This window comes from Heteronotia binoei, chromosome 14, assembly GCF_032191835.1.
Source record: "Heteronotia binoei isolate CCM8104 ecotype False Entrance Well chromosome 14, APGP_CSIRO_Hbin_v1, whole genome shotgun sequence".
NCBI classification, from domain to species: domain Eukaryota; kingdom Metazoa; phylum Chordata; class Lepidosauria; order Squamata; family Gekkonidae; genus Heteronotia; species Heteronotia binoei.
This window is the reverse complement of record NC_083236.1, coordinates 22,756,541-22,773,561: the sequence shown is the minus strand read 5'-3', so window position 1 is coordinate 22,773,561 and position 17,021 is coordinate 22,756,541.

Genomic DNA, 17,021 nt, shown 5'->3' with positions numbered 1-17,021 from the left:
GGAAAGGGTCTGGTAGGGTTGCCTGGTCCCCCTCTACCCCTGGCCTCCAGTCAGGGATCTGGGGGGGCGGGGTTAAGGTTGGCAGATACAGTCTGGGAAACATCTGGAGATTCGAGAATGGAGCCTGGGGAGGATGGGAACTTCAGCGGGGTACAATGCCATGGAGCCCACCCTCCAAAACATTCATTTTCTCCAGGGGAAGGGATCTCTGTTGTTTGAAGATGAGCTATAATTCCGGGGGCTGGCATCCCTAGGGTCTGGCCTGATCAACTGTAAAACAGCACTCTAAGGAAGCATCAAGAGGACACTGTGAAATTATTGAAGCTGGTGAATGTTTCACAATGAGAACTTAAGCTGTACAGGTTATAGATAAAAATATGGAGCAGAGGTCCATCAGTGGCTATTAGCCACAGTGTGTGTGTGTGTGTGTGTGTATAAATTTTGGCCACTGTGTGACACAGAGTGTTGGACTGGATGGGCCATTGGCCTGATCCAACATGGCTTCTCTTATGTTCGTATAGGTATTTTACAGTTGTACAAACAGTTGGGATGATGAAATTCATGAGGTCAAAGCTAGCATGAGCCTGCTTCGGCGGGGAGGGTGGGATATAAATATGAGGAATAAATAAATAAATAAATATGAGCTGAGACATCTACATGATGTTACTAATGATCTCTCCATCTCTTAATCCCTGCTGATATAATTGAGGATGGAGGGTTATATATATATTTTCCCAAGCATCAGTCATGGGTACTTTTGAGAACAAGCGACCTTTGTTTATGCAACCAGTTTGAACTTGCAATTTGCTAACTAGGGAGAAACCTAGCTGGGGAGGGCAGAACAGGTGAAAAAAAGATCTGGTATGCTTCTGTGCACACCTGCAGCTGGTGCTGGAATGACCATGCTGTCCTCTCCAATAGTCACAAATGAGGAGCAGAATGTCACACACACCCCACACACGAAAGTCCAGTTCATTTTTACCTGGAAGCAAGTTGTTGCATTTACTAGGAAGCAAGAGAGAAAAATCCAGGCAGCCCCCTCTTCCCTTCAGATCCAGATTCGAGGACATCCAATGAAGCTGAGGGGCAGTAGGTTCAGGATGGGCAGCAGAAAATACTTCTTTACACAGTTAGTGATTAAAATGTGAAATTTGCTGCCAGAGGATATGTTTGTTTATTTAATATATTAAAATTATGACTTGCCCAATTTATTTTTATTTGATTTTCTTTATATCCTGCCCTCTCCTTAATGGGCTCAGGGCAGCTCACAACCAATAAGAAAAATAAGAACACCAAAATATAAAACTTAAAAACAATACTTACAAATAATACTATAATCAACAATTCTGCAAACAATCGGCAAGATCTTAAGATGGTTATGGCACTCATGGTGTTAATACAATGGTATCGGCCAAGACTGTCGATTGTGTGGTGTGACAGCTGTCCCTTGTTATTCACTAAAAGCAAGTTGAAAAAATTCAGCCTTGCACGAAATCATCCGGAGACCAGGCTGACTTTATCCACAGTTGGTGGAAATGCAGATACTTTGCAAACTTCTGCCAACAGATAAAGCTCCAAATCAAAAAAATTACATTGGTAGACTTACCTGTAGAACCCGACATCTTTCTGCTGGAAAGGAACAAAAATCAGTGCTGGAAAGGAACAAAAATCAGTGCTAGCAAAGCAGAATTAGTACACACGTTAATCGCCTCAGCCAGACTAGTTATTGCTTCAACATGGGTGAACAAAACGTTACCCACTCTAGAAATGTGGTACAATAGAGTGTGGGACACATTTATTACGTGCAAGATTGCTTACAACACAAATAATCAGTATGAAAAACACTTTGTTGCTATAGGGTATCCTCTTCTAGCGTACCTTTCAGAGAATGACATCATTCCCAAAAACCCTTATTATAAAAAGTCAATTTATTTTTAGAAGTCTTTCTTGTCTGTATTTAGTTTAAGTTTAATTGACTACTGATAGAGATAGCACAAGTTTACCACTATTGTATAATTTGCATTATAACATCATATATGTATACATTGCTATTTTGTTAAATTTGTACTATGACAAATTTTTCAATACAGCTCATTTTCACTCAAAACCCCCCCCCAAAAAAAAACCTTACCCCAAAAGGATAAATTCAACACCAGTCAATAATTTGCCAACACGACAAATTAACGTAGGAGAGGTTTATCAGTGGCTACTAGCCATGATAATAGCTACTAATGCCAGGAGGCAACATCAGGAGAAGACTTCAGTCTCTTTCTGCCCAGTTGTTTGCCCTCCAGAGGAACTACTGTGTAAGACAGGATGCTCGACTAGATGGACCACTGATCTGATCCAGCAGGGCTCTTCTTATGTTCTTATCCTTCAAAGCCATTCTTCCCACTTATCACTAAGCAAAACAAAGCCTAACAAATATGTGCTGCTTGCTTCGCAGGCCTCTCCCATCATGCTAGTGAAGACACGAAGTTGCCTAAGACTGAGTCAGATCTTTGGTCTTTCGAGGACAGTATTATCTTCTGACAAGGAACAGCTCTCCAGAGTTTCAAGCTGAGGTCTTTCACATCACCCACAGCCTGATTATTTTAACTGGAGATGGCAGGGATTGAACCTGTGACCTTCTGCATGCAAAGCAGATGCTATACCACTGAACCATGGCTCTCCCCTTTCCTTTTACATTAACTCACATTGTCAACATTTAGGGTAGAATTCAGCCCAATTTAACTGTGTTAAAAGTGCTGTAGAACTCAGGGTCCTATCCAGTGTGGTGTACAGTCTAGATGGCCTGAGACCAGAGAGACCCAAGTTCTGTTCATATTCAGACGTTAAGCTTGTTATTAAGCCAAGGAAAAGTCACTGCCGCTGAGGAGATGCTACAATGGGGTTAAAGTAAGAGTACCCTTGGAGGAATGAGAGGCTAATGCTTTTATGGCAGTTTATGATTCAAAAATTTTATACTTTTAATGGATTTATTACTTTAAATTGATTTATTGGTGTAGTGGTTAAGTGCACAGACTCTAATCTGGGAGAACTGGGTTAGATCCCCCACTCCTCCTCCACATGTAGTTGCTGGGTGATCTCGGGCCAGTCTCTCAAGAGCAGTTCTCGAAAGAGCTCTCTCAGCCCCACCTACCTCACAAGGTGTCTGTTGTGGGGAGAGGAAAGGAAGGAGATTGTAAGCTGCTTTAAGACTCCTAGTGAAGGATGGGGTATAAATCCAATCTCTTTTTCTTCTTCTCCTTTATTTCATGGATTGTCTCAAGGAAGTCTTTGGAGAGATGGCACATATATACTTTCTAAATAAATAATAAATGTGAAGCAGGTTTTTTTTTTCCTAACTGGTAGATTCCAGACAGTCCAGCAAGATGACTACTTTGCAGATGACATAATGAATTTGTGAAAGGTGCTGCCACCGGACGATTGTTTAACAAAGGATTCAAAAATTCACAAAGGCAGGCCTCTCAACCATTCCGAGCTGTATAGCCGAACAGACCTTACCTCTTCTGCATGTCAGCCAGCTACAGTGGGTCGGTAAAAACAGATACAACATTTGGCAAACAGAGGACAAGAACTAGCATAAACCTCATTCATTCCAATTTTCTGCCTAATGTCATTGTGGACACTGAAGACAAGAGAAGCAATCAAGAAAGAAAGTAAAAGTCTCATTAAAAAAAGGTGATGGAACAGATTAGATGAGAATCAGTCTGGACACTAAGGAGTAAACCATCTCAGTACCATTTCCCTTTCCCCACACATTCCCAGGGATTCTGCAGCAAACCTACTTGCAAATTTCCCTTTATATCTTCACAACAAAAAGAGAAAGAGTGGCTGGTAACAGACGGCCGGTTTTGGGCGACTTGCAGCCACCCCGAACAAAGCTGGCCTGAAGAAGAGCGCCTTGGATCTTCTGGATGGCACTGCAGGAAGGGGCAGGCCTTGGGCGGCCAGGGGGCATCTGGAATGCTCCCGCATCCCGCTCACGGCTCCCCCGGGCGCTCTTTGTGCACCTCCCGGCTTTCCAGACAGCTGGGAGGCACCTCAAGAGGTGCTGCAGCAAAAAAGAACCACTTTTCAAGCCGGCTCCCAGCCAGCCTGGGACAGGACCGGGGCGGGACAGAGACGGCAGGCAGATGTGTACATGTGGACATGCTTTTTTGGTTTGCCTGCCTCCCATCCCCCGGGCAGCTTTAAACGTCTGTCTGTTCTCACCCAGTGTGATCCTTTTGAGGGGAAAAAAGCTGGGAATTCAGGGATGATGAATGGTCTATTGGGTCCCATGTAGCTCATCATCATCATCACATTTTATTTATATCCCGCCCTCCCCGCCGAAGCAGGCTCAGGGCGGCTACATGCCTCATCCATCTGCATTTGTTTTATTATACATTACACCATTCTGGGCTTGATTTTTCATATTGGCTTCCATTTTTGCAAGGATTGTCTCTTTTTTCTTTTGGTACTTTGGGAAAGATTCTTCTTCCAGTCCTCTTGTGAACGGGTGGAGCACACATGATCATCCCTTGTAATCAGCTTGCTTGCGCCCTGGCCCAGGACTGGCCTTTGCATTGTTCTCACAGTTTATTGCCAAAACCATCTTGTATTGTGGAGGAAACAGTGGTGTGACTCCATCCTCAGAAGGGAGCGTGCTCACCCACATTGGTCTGTGTGCCTTCCATGTTCAAGCTTTATTGTTTACGTAGAGAATCTCCTGGGATGAAAACAGAGAAGCAGACTCTCCATTTGACAAATCATACCACTCTACCACCCCCTTTTTTTGTGTGCTGACAGCAAAGACTTTGAAAAATCCAGTTTTGGCACACATTCTGTAGGCCTCCAGTGAAGAGGGATAACAGCCCTTCACCCAGAAACCAATCCCTTCCTCCCTCTGAATGGAAAGAGTATAGAACAGCAAGGAATGAGCTGAGAACAAATCTTTATTATTATAATCCCTCAAAGAGAACTCTGTTTTTATTAAAGCTTTCAGTGGGATATCTCATTATTTAGTGTACATTTTTTGAAAAGCACAAAGGTCCAGTTGTCAAGGTAGAAGATAAATCACAGAAGGACCAACTGACTTCCCACCCCCATCCCTTTTCAGGGAAGGAACAATGTGCTGATTCACCCTTTCCCTGTCCCCGTTTCTTTCGTCCTTTACCCCAGGGGTGGAATTCTAGCAGGAGATCCTTTGCATATTAGGCCACACACCCCTGATGTAGCCAATCCTCCTGGAGCTTATAAAAAAGAGCCTCGTAAGCTCTTGGAGGATTGGCTACATCAGGGAAGTGTGGCCTAAAATGCAGAAGGGCCCCCTGCTATCATTCCACCCCCGCTTTACCCCATGTCATCTGAGGCATCTGTTCATAAAAACCATGTGCCACCTCAGGGCCAAGAACAGACAGAATGCTACCGCAGCCACTGCCATGCTAAAATGAGGAAGGCTGCCCTGTGGCAGAAATTGCTGTAGCTGCATTGGTATGTTTCTTGGTTCCACATATTCTTATCTTCCAGTGTGAAGAGATGAGGTTTGAGAGCAAGGCCTTTGCCCTGTGAGTTAGCCCTAGAGTGGATGCCTCAGTCAAGACAGAATTAGAATTAGAGGTTAGCATTTTTTCTTTATCCTCTGGTGGTTTCACATCTGTCAAACATAGCACAATCAGCATCACAATTTTAAGCGTGGTTCCAGATGTCATCACCAAGCTACAGTCAAGTTGCTGTTTTCTCATTGTGGTCCCGCTTCCACCACCACCACCCCGACCTTTTTACCTGGAGATGCCAGGGACTGAACTTTGGGATCTTTGGCAGGGCAAACAGATGCTCCGTTTCTGAGCCATGGTCCCTCCCCAACTGCTTTCACCTCCACGTCAAACACTTTTGTGGTTTATTTGCAGTCATTGTTTTGGATAAATGATACTTTTAAATCTCAAAGATCTAATCCAAAGACTATGGTGCTGTTTGTCATATTTATACATATGTCCCATGATCTTCCAATGGCATATGTTTTCTGCGAATGTGTTCCATGCATTGAATTTTACTCCAATTTCCCCTGCAAAACAAACAAAAAAGAATATTTAACCTTCCCCCCCTCACACAATTTTCCAAATTTTGCAGAATTTTATCTGTGAATCTAAGAGACCAGATGTGGATCTGGTTCCTTGGGCTAATGTTTAAGAGTGGTGGACTCTAACCTAGAGAACCAGGTTTGCTTCCCCACTCCTCCTCCACATGAAGCCTTCAGGGTGACCTTGGGCCAGTCACAGGTCTCTCAGCACTCTCTCAGCCCCAAATGCATCACAAGGTGCCTGTTGTAGGAAGGGGAAGGGAAGGTGATTATAAGCCAGTCTGAGATTCCTTAGGGTAAAGAAAAGAGGGGGGGTGGGGAATCCCTTAGGGTAGAGAAAAAAACTCTTCTTTTTCTCCTTGTTCTTCTTTTCTTAACTAAGCTCTGAATTAGCACTGCTGGCAGTAAGAATATTTGCTCTTTAGGCATTGATACCCTCAGAGCTTTTTTTTGTAGAAAAAGCCCAGCAGGAGCTCATTTGCATATTAGGCCCAACACAAAGCCAGTTCCTTTGCATTCCTGTGTTCCTGTGCATTCCTGCTAAAAAAAAAAAAAGCCCTGGATACCTTGCTTCTCCACATTAGATCAAAGCAGCCCGCTCAACTTCAGACCAGAATGTCATCTCTGTAACAGCGCCATTCTAAGCACCGTAATACCCTTCTAAATCCACTGAATTCAGCAGACTGAGAAAGGAGTAACTCTACTTAGGATTGCATTGTCAGACTCTGTTTCTTTGTTCTCTTAAGCCCAGAGACCATTTTCTAGGAGTAAGACATCAGAGCTACACCTAACCTGCAGGCTGTTGTGGTTTTCTTCCTGCTTCAATACCAAGCTGATCCTGCAGAGTTATCGATCGTCAAGTCCTGACTTTTCCCCTAAAACAAATGCAAGCAGCCAATCCTCTTTTGTACGCCTGCGCCATAACTCTGCCGCTGGAGGAGCTGCTGGCCAGCTGAGCTGGTAGAGTTGGCAGGCGAAGCACACCTGTGCTTCAAAGCATTTACCCTAACAAGCCTGTGACATGTTAACAGCTTGCCCTCCCTGCCTGAATTTCCAGAGACCCCACACACAGGGCTGCTGGATCCAGGACTTGTACAAACTAGCTTACCTCACACAGCGTTCAATCCTTAGGCGAGCAGCATTGCTTAGCAAAGAGAAGGAAGAAGAAGTCAGAGAGTGCACCTTTCTGATGCCCACCCTAAACTATGCTGCACTACATTTAGAGGAGGACATGAGGTGAGGAATTCCTCACCACTATCTCAAGGCCTCTTTGGAGAATTTTTGAGGCATTCCACTTTTTTTAGCAGATTCAACGATGCCTTTGAATGATTATTTAGATCATTAAAGAACCAAAAGGGTATTAGAAAAACATGCCAAAAAGAAAGGTGAAACTATTCGCTCCATGCTGATATGGTTGTTAACGGGGATGGATAAGAACTCATTTTCCAAAAATACCCCGTTCAGTCTTTTGGTTTGGGTTGCCATTCATTCCTGATTATGGGTGCGATCAGACAAGCACTTTGATCCGTTGTCGTTGCTCCTCCCGAATGGATTTGAAAGTGCACAATCAGACAGCAACATCTGGCTCCTGCCCTGCAGCTGTTAGCCTCTAGTGCTCACCACCAACTTCCCCAACACCATGGAAAGTCTGATATTTAGGGATCCTATCAGTTTCACAGTGCTTCTGCAGGTGTCTGATCACTCTTGTAGGGCGAAGCCTTTTGGGATGTCCAAACTTTCACTTTCTGTTTTGCCGCCATTTGTAATAACCTGTTAGTGATGAATGCATAAGAGGTTATTTGCCCAAGGCTCATTTAAAACCACCTATGCAAGCCCAGGAGTAAGCAGGCTACAACGGGCAGGACAGCGGACAGGGAGGTGCAGCTGCTGGTGGCAGGGCTGAGGCTGCACTCGATGATGCTGTTGAAAGAGAAGGGCCAAGTGCTGGGCTCAGCAGGGTCTGGTAGACAAAGCGGACAGTCCTGCTCAGGTCCGGCAGTGAGGCTGACAGGACAGCAAAGAGAGGTGAGGCAGACGTGTAGGGCAGGAGCAGGAGGCCAGCAAGAAGGTGATGGCAGTGGGCTCGATGCTGCAGAAAAGCTGCCAGTGGCCATGGTGATCAGCGTGACATCTGACATCTGATCACAATTCTCGCTGTACAAAAACCCAGACCAAGCTGCCTGTCTGATCACAGCCTATTTCAGAGGAGACCTTGTAATTGAGAACCTTTCTCTTCCCTTAATAGAATTTGGAAGGGTGACTCTGTACTGTGCTTTCCATGCTTTTCCAAGAAGCTGCTCCATGTTTGTGTCCCACCTAGAACTGCAACTTATAGCTCTTTTGTGGAATGAAATTGGCTACACACTATTAAAGGTACAAAACTCAAGGAGTGCATTGTCTGCCATGCATTCACAGGTATATAGGTCCTTTCATTGTAGAGGTTGTTGGCATATGCTCTTTCCAGTGCTGGGAGTCACTTTCTGGGGAAGAGGGTTTCAAGGCCCTTACTCTGAGGTGGGGTTGCCAATTCCAGATTGGGAAATCCCAGGATACTTGGGGATAAATCTTGGGAAGGGCAGAGTTTGAGGATAGGAGGGACCTCATGCCTGATGTTCAAGGCAGAAAAGCAACTGAGAGATGGACCTGATCATGATTATTAAGCATAAAGTTCAAAGGGGATGTCTTGCACGACGGAATCTCTTTGGGAAGGGGCAATTAAATACATCTATGTCATGTTAGAAGTTTTAACATAGAACAGGTTGAGATCTAACTCGGGTTGTCAGGTCTGACTCAAAAATATCTGGGAACTCTGGGGGTGGAGCCAGGAGCAAGGGTGTGACAAGCACGATTGAACTCCAAAGAGAGTTCTGGCCATCACATTTAAAGGGACCACAAGTTTTTTAAACACTTCCCCGCCATTTGGAAATAATGAAGGATAGGGGCACCTTCTTTTGGGGCTCATAGAATTGGGCCCCCAGTCCAATCTTTTTGAAACTTGGAGGGTGTCTTTAGGAGAGGCACCAGATGCTATGCTAACATTTTGGTGCCTCTACCTCCAAAAACAGCCCCCCAGAGCCCCAGATACCCATGGATAGATTTTCCATTATACCCTATGGGAACCAATCTCCATAGGGTATAATGGGGTGCCCAGCAGACATTTCCCTCTCCCCAGCCCTGCTTTCTGATAACCCTGAAGTGGGGGGAGGGCCTCCAAATCGGGGGATCCTCTGCCTCCACCAGGGGATTGGCAACTGTAGATCTGTCTGAGCATTCCCAGGGAATTTATTATATTTTTTCCTTAACCAGCAAGCTTTGAGAAGGGATTGCATCAGTGGCTATTAGCCACAGCGTATTGTTGGAACTCTCTGTCTAGGGCAGTGATACTCTTTATTTTTGGTGCTTGGGTGGGGTGGGTACAGTGGTAGGGCTTCTAGCGTCCTGGCCCCACTGATGGACCTCCTGATGGCACTTGGGTTTTTTGGCCACTGTGTGACACAGAGTGTTGGACTGGATGGGCCATTGGCCTGATCCAACATGGCTTCTCTTATGTTCTTATCTATGACATATCATAAACTTCTTTTGAAAGTCTTCTCAGTTTTACCAGTGGCTTGTCAATGAGCAGCAGGCAAAAGAAGTATTGGGAAACTCGGTCTCCTCCACACTCTACCTCCAAGGTAGACCTGGTTGTGTTCTTGCTGAAAAATGACTTGCTTAAACATTGCATGGGAAAACAGATCTTGCAAGCACTCATATCTGCCCACATGGGAGTGAGAAAATTACGTAGCACTCACAGGGTGCTCCATCATCTCTCCTCTCTAATTCTCTCTCAGTCTTTAAATACCAGTCAGTTATATGCCAACCAGAAGAGGACCATCTTACAGGCCTTGCGGAACTGCCCAAGGTTCTGCAAGGCCCTCACCTCCTCCGGTAGCTGGTTCCACCAGCAGGGGGCTGTGATTGAAAAGGCCCTATCCCTAGTTGACTTCAGACGGGCCTCCTTCGGCCCAGGGATTACTAGCAGATTTTGGGAACCAGATCTGAGTACTCTCTGGGGAACATGTGGGGAGAGACAATCCCTAAGGTAGGTAGGTCCTAGGCCATATGATATAAATACAGGCCCATAGCTATGGAGGGGCTGTGGGGGAGCCCTGACTTCCTGGTGGGACCCCCAATTCAGGGTCCCCAATCGGCAGCCTTCCCTCCCCGGGGCTCCTGCAGCTGCCTCTGCTGCCGCTCGAGAGGCGCCCCCTCCCGCTTGAGAGGGAGGCAAGGAAGGCCACGAGTCGGGGGCCCTGATTCAAATCTTCCGTGAGGGGCAGCAGGAGCAGGCACCAGCCTCCCCACATGATTTGAATTGCAGGGGAGGGATGGGCTGGCAGGGGGGTCTGCTGGAGCTATCTCTTGCCCTCTCCTCTTGCTCAGCCATGGGAGAGTGAGGCCAAGTGGTGGATCTTCCTGTCAGCTAGATTCAAAGCCAGCTGGAAAACAGGACAACCTGGCCCAGAGAGGCTGCCTCTCAGGAGTGTAGCCGGGATGTTTTAGGTCATAATTTTTTAAAAATTCGAGTCCCCCCCACCCCTAATTTTTAATAAGGCCCCTGACCTAAAAAAATCCTGGCTATGCCCCTCTATAAATATCACCCACACATAACCATTACAATGGTAAATTAGAATAGGCTATATCTTGAAGTTGCAACTTGTAAGCATCTGGAGATCGTTACCTTATTAAGACTTTGGAGCTTCCACCATGTGGTCTCAACAACAACATGTGCTCATGGCTATCCTCAGGAGTTAAGATGGCGTCAAGGTGAAGAATGACTTGCAGTAAAATGGAGACAGGTCTCTTCTTCTTTATGCCCAGGGGTTTTATTATCTCTTCCTCTCTCCATTTCAGATCCTCTTTCTCTTCCTGTCTAAATGGAAGGTCTGTTTTTTCTTTGATATCCTAAGCTGTATAGTTTTAAGCGCAACTATAGGTGAGGTGTATTGCCTGCCTTTTATTCTTCTCTGGCTAGGACATCTGTATTTCTATAGCACAAAATGCCTTGGTACTTAGAGAAGTGAGTCATACTGATGAACTGGTCTCTTCCTCTTTCCTTCCAGCTAACCACCAAAGGAAAAGGAAAGGAAAGGTCCCCTGTGCAAGCACCAGTCATTTACAACTCTGCGGTGACGTTGCTTTCGCAACGTTTTCACAGCAGACTTTTTACGGGGTGGTTTGCCATTGCCTTCCCCAGTCATCTACACTTCCCCCCCAGCAAGCTGGGTACTCATTTTACCGACCTCGGAAGGATGGAAGGCTGAGTCAACCTCGAGCTGGCTACCTAAAAACCCAGCTTCCACCGATGATCGAACTCAGGTCATGAGCAGAGCTTAGGACTGCAGTACTGCAGCTTTAATACTCTGCGACATGGGGCTCTCTTAACTACCAAAAGAAACTTGCAAACTTTAAACCTGTGCATAGTGGAACCTAATTATTGTCCCTTTTGGGATATGAACTTCGGGACAAATCCTCATTTTTTACCATACATGGCACTGAGCTTTGCTGCTGGGAGTTGCATGATATAAATATCTTGAACAAATGACTATATGTATAATGTTTGAGAGATTTCTCCGCAAAAGAGGGGAGGTAATTTTTATGATAGGAGGTTTTTGCAAAAAACAGCATGGATTTTGCAAGCCACTTTGATTCCTTGACTTGCTGCCTAAGTTTGGCACAAATACCGGGCTCTTGCTTAACTGCATTGGGCTTTGGGGCTGCTATTTCTTATCCTGCTTGGCCATTTTGTGACCTTCCCTAGTCTGTGAAATCAGCACACTTGTGAAACTTCTTTTTGGTGAATCTGTGGGTGCAAGCCTCAGCACAGCGGTCAGTCTTACAGGATATGCATTAGCATATTGTTTCCTTTGATTAATCTTTTCTGAAATCCCCCAAGACCCACTTTGTGCATTCATTTGTCAGCTATGAGATCTCGCAGACGTACAAGTTAGAAATTCTGTACTTTCTTACTACATCCACACATTGTTGGTTGCTGTAATACAGCAATCATTTGCCACTGGATTGTCCACACAGGAAAATCCATTTGTGAATTATTGCTACAGTGCATGATAGAATAATAATTGGGGAGGGATGGTGGCTCAGTGGTAGAGCATCTGCTTGGGAAGCAGAAGGTCCCAGGTTCAATTCCTGGCATCTCCAAAAAAGGGTCCAGGCAAATAGGTGTGAAAAACCTCTGCTTGAAACCCTGGAGAGCCGCTGCCAGTCTGAGTAGACAATACTGACTTTGATGGACCAAAGGTCTGATTCAGTATAAGGCAGCTTCATATGTTCAATATCCAGTTAATGTGCAGATGCAGTTTTAATTAACTAATAGCTCAATGTTTGAATCGCTTAATTCTAGTTATCAGCATAGAGAATGGAAACTTCATCTTAGAAGAGTGATACTCATTCATGTGAAGGATTTAGTGGAAAGCAGAGGTTTCTGGGATCCACATTTCTGGGATCCACATTTCTGCAGATAGTGACTGTAGCCATGAAATTAAAAGACGTTTGCTCCTTGGGAGGACAGCTATGGCGAACTTGGGCAGTATAATAAAAAGTAGAGACATCACCCTGCCAACAAAAGTCCGTATAGTCAAAGCGATGGTATTCCCAGTAGTAATGTATGGCTGTGAGAGCTGGACCATAAGGAAGTCCGAGTGCAAAAGAATAGATGCTTTTGAGATGTGGTGCTGGAGAAGAATCTTGAAAGTCCCTTGGACTGCAAGAAGATCCAATCAGTCAGTACTAAGGGAAATCAACCCTGACTGTTCCCTGGAAGGTCAGATGCTGAAGTTGAAGCTCAAATATTTTGGCCACAAAATGAGAAGGAAGCACTCCCTGGAGAAGATCCTGATGCTGGGAAAGACAGAAGGCAAAAGAAGAAGGGGATGGCAAAAGATGTGATGGCTGGACAACATTACTGATGTAACAAACACGAATTTGAGCAGACTTTGGAGGGTGGTGGAACACAGGAGGGCCTGGCATGACTTTGTCCATGGGGCCACAAAGAGCTGGACTTGACTGTACGACTGAACAACAACAAAGAGGTTTAATAGAACTAGCTGAATTCATTGGGGACAGGGAGGTTTCCAGGTACCCTTACCCTGGACTCATAGGTAGCATTCAACCAAAGTCAAACTTTGCTTTTGATATCACCCTTTTCTTCTCTCCAGCACTGCATATCCTGTTGGAAGTGTGTGGTTGGTGAAGCAAACCTGATAAGATCAGAACTAAAATTCCCCCCACCAAGGAATTTCAGGGAAAGCAACAGCAAAAATATTTTTTTTCACAGGGTCAGGGGGAAGACACACAACCCTATTTGCCTCGTGGGCCTGCCGGGGGCTGACATGAAGATGCTACATAAACATGGTTATTCGGATAGCAAAACAGAAACTTTTTGGAGAAACCATTCCTGTGTTAGGTGCAGGAAGGGCTTTTTTCCTCGGGGAATGCAGTGGGACAGAGTTCTGGAACCTCTTTGTGGAAACAACGTTCTCAAAAGAAGGGTAAAAGAGGGGCACCCGTGCGTTTCTCCTTCATTTCTGTCTTGAGAGTCCCAGCACCTTTTTCCAGAAAAACAAACTCTGGGTGCAGCAGGAAATAAGGTTAGCATGGCTAGTTGTGCAGGAGGACACTTAGACAGACACTTTCCATTGCCTACTCAGCAGCCATGCCTGGGAGAAGGACCCAGTTTGCAGGTCATTGTATACCAGCTAAGAGAAGGCCTTGAATTTCAGAAGTGGAACGACACAACTCTTACTGCGCTCTGCAGAAATCTTCAAGACAGAATGTCTCCAGTGTTCCCTCTTAGCTGAGTTAGTGTGAGCTAGCTCACATATTTGACCAGTTCCGCAGGGCCTGCAAGACCACCCTTTTTAAACTTGCTTATTCAGACTGCTAAAGAAGGCTGTTAAATAAGGATCCGTCAATGCGGTTTAAAGACCTAGACCGCTGTGTATAAACTGGCAGAACTAGCGTCAAACACCAGCAGCACTGTCAGACCAAACTATCGAATAGTATTGACTGGTTTTTAATATTGTTAAATTTAATGTTTTATATTGTTAAATTTAAAGGTTTTATTTATTACTGTATGTTTTTAAGAAATGTTGTTAGCCGCCCTGAGCCTGCCGAGGCAGGGAGGGCGAGATATAAATAAAATTTATTATTATTATTATTATTATTATTATTATTATTATTATTTTTAGCCTCCAGCTCACACATTTTTGCCTTCGCTCAGGAAGGATGACTCCAGAGCACAATAATTTATGCAGTAGCTCACAACTTTAACGCCAGTAGCTCACAAAGTAGAATTTTTGCGCACAAGACTACAGCTTAGAGGGAACATTGGATGTCACATATTGTCAGGAAATCATAATAGGGCAAGAAGGGTGGAGCTTCTCCTAACAGAAGACTCTTTTATATACAGTGGGATAACACCCCTCCGCCCCCCCAGTCACCGGTTTCACATTGGATCATCATTCTTTGCCTTTAGCAGTGCAAAAGGAATGTTCCAAATATGGAGAGCCTGGTTCAAAACAAGTAAGAACCAGCTCTATTCAGCTGCTGTTGTCACTCACTCTTTCATCTCCTAATAAGTTTTGGCTCCTGTCTAATTCATTACAATACCCCAATACGAAGCCATGTGCCAGGAAAGGAGAACCTGCCATGAGCAAATCTAGATGAGAGATAATCTCCTTTCAGAGACAGGCATTACACAGTTGGTCTAGGAAATCGATCTAATAATTAGCTAGTTTAATTATTTTTCTTACCTGCCATCAGTGAAGCCAGATGTAAACATTTTAATAGCCATATAATTTAATGGATGTTCAAATAAAAGAAAGTGACAGTTTTGATTTATATTCTATTTCTGTCCAAGCAATAGTTCCTTGTGGTACGTACTAACAACAGATCATTATTGTATGCGCATTACTTTAGTTTGGAATGATATTTGTCCAAACGGCCTTCGACGCCATTCCTTTGATCATCTAACATTAAGCAAATATTGGTCTAAATCATCAGAACGTTTCAGACTGAAAGGAGAGGCAGTGTGGATTAAAGCAGAGTTCTACACAGGGAAATAACCAAAAGCTTACTTGCAGATGCAGCATTTTTAACCTGGCAAAACATGGGAATTCAATAGAATAAAGTCTGAGTCCAGTGGCACCTTTAAGACCAACAAAGTTTAATTCTGAGTCTAAATTTTGGTGTGCATGGAGAAGTGTGCATGCAACGTGAAAACTTATATCCAGAATTAAACTTAGTTGGTCTTAAAGGTGCCGCTGGACTTAAACTTTGTTCTGTTGCTTCAGACCAACATGGCATCAGCTACCTCCCTGAATCTATGGAAATCCAAGAGATTAACCGCATCAGCAGGCCAAAAGGAGTAAGGCATTGAAAAGCTCGCTGTGACTACAATACTGGGAGTCTCCAATTGAATCACTGTAATTATTTACAATGGAGTGAGATTATCAGTTAAGACAATTAGCTGGGAGCAGGGAAGCCGCAGGTCATGTAAACTGGCTGAACTTTCAGCTACAAACTGTTAAAAGGCAAAATGTTTGTCTGAGGGATGCAAAAAGTACCCAGCTTGGGGGGCATTTGAGCCTTTTATGTCTTTTCAGTGTTTTCCTCTGCCCCCTTTCAGCAGATGCATCTGCATCATTTTTTCTTCATCGCATTATCCTAGCCAGTCAAGGATCACATAAGGCATGTGATACTATCCAGCTGTTTATGTTTGACTTAACTTACAGTGTCACTGAGGGCACATGAAAGACAATTGTTTGACCCCAGAATGAAGGGGGAAAGTGTCCCTCTCGCTATAGTTACCAAACTGACAATAACTGCTTGTTGGCATACACACACACACACAATGCATTTACTGCATTTCACAAACCAAGAAGAGAACAAAGCCCATTGCTGACCAAGGAGGAGATGTCCTTGTACCATGCAGAAGGGAACGAGAGGCAAGGGTTGCAAGAAGAGGAGGGAGGAGAAGGATGACTAATGGATGAAAGTGAACAGATCTGATGGTAGGATTGGAGGCTTCATTTCATTTCATCATTGACATTGTTTGTCAAGATCCCATATATGTAGATGGGAGTGGGACATCATTGTGTTTCTATTTCCATTGAAAAGAGACTGACAGGATTCCACAGCCTTCTGTCACAATTCAAAACCCAAAAACAGAAGAAAAGCCACTGCAGACTGAGGCCAAATTTCCCCCAAGCATCTAAGCTTGTAGAGAAGAGAAAAGACTCCCACTGATTCCTAACAAAGGGGCTGCATTCTGTGACTCACAGTTCTTACATAATGACTTCACAGAGCATGCACGGCCAAAAGGGAGCATGTTAAGTGTGTGGGAATACACCGACTAGTACTAGGATGTAAAAACTCCATGTGTGCATGGACATACTGCAAGCATAAGCCATGCCATTTCTGCAGCCCTTTCCCAAGAGGCTTTCATACCCACCCCCACCCACCCCCAGCTGCATTGGCAGGCTTATACACTCTTGCTGTCCATTGCTTTGTGGGGGGCCTGGCTGTATGAACCAGCTATCTGTGACCTAATGGATCTGGGATGCAATAAAGAGGGTTTTTAAAAAGTACTTTGGCACGAAACTACTCCTTAAAGGGCCTCTTCTATAGCTGAGGTGTTCTCTGATGGTTCGGGGGAGAGGGAAAATGTGTGTGTTTGTTGGGGAGGGGGTGGGGGAAGAATTTTGCTTTTATTTGTAGATGACATGGCCAGAGGTGGTTGTGTGTGTTGGGGGATGGTGTGGAGAGGTGGCAGGTTAGCAAACATCAGCCGCTTCCTCCAATGTATATTCATGAATCAGAGACCTGTTGTGCCCACGCATGACTAAACGCCAATCTAAGTTAAGCCCTTGGAATTGAACGTGTGCTAGAAAAGCTTCTC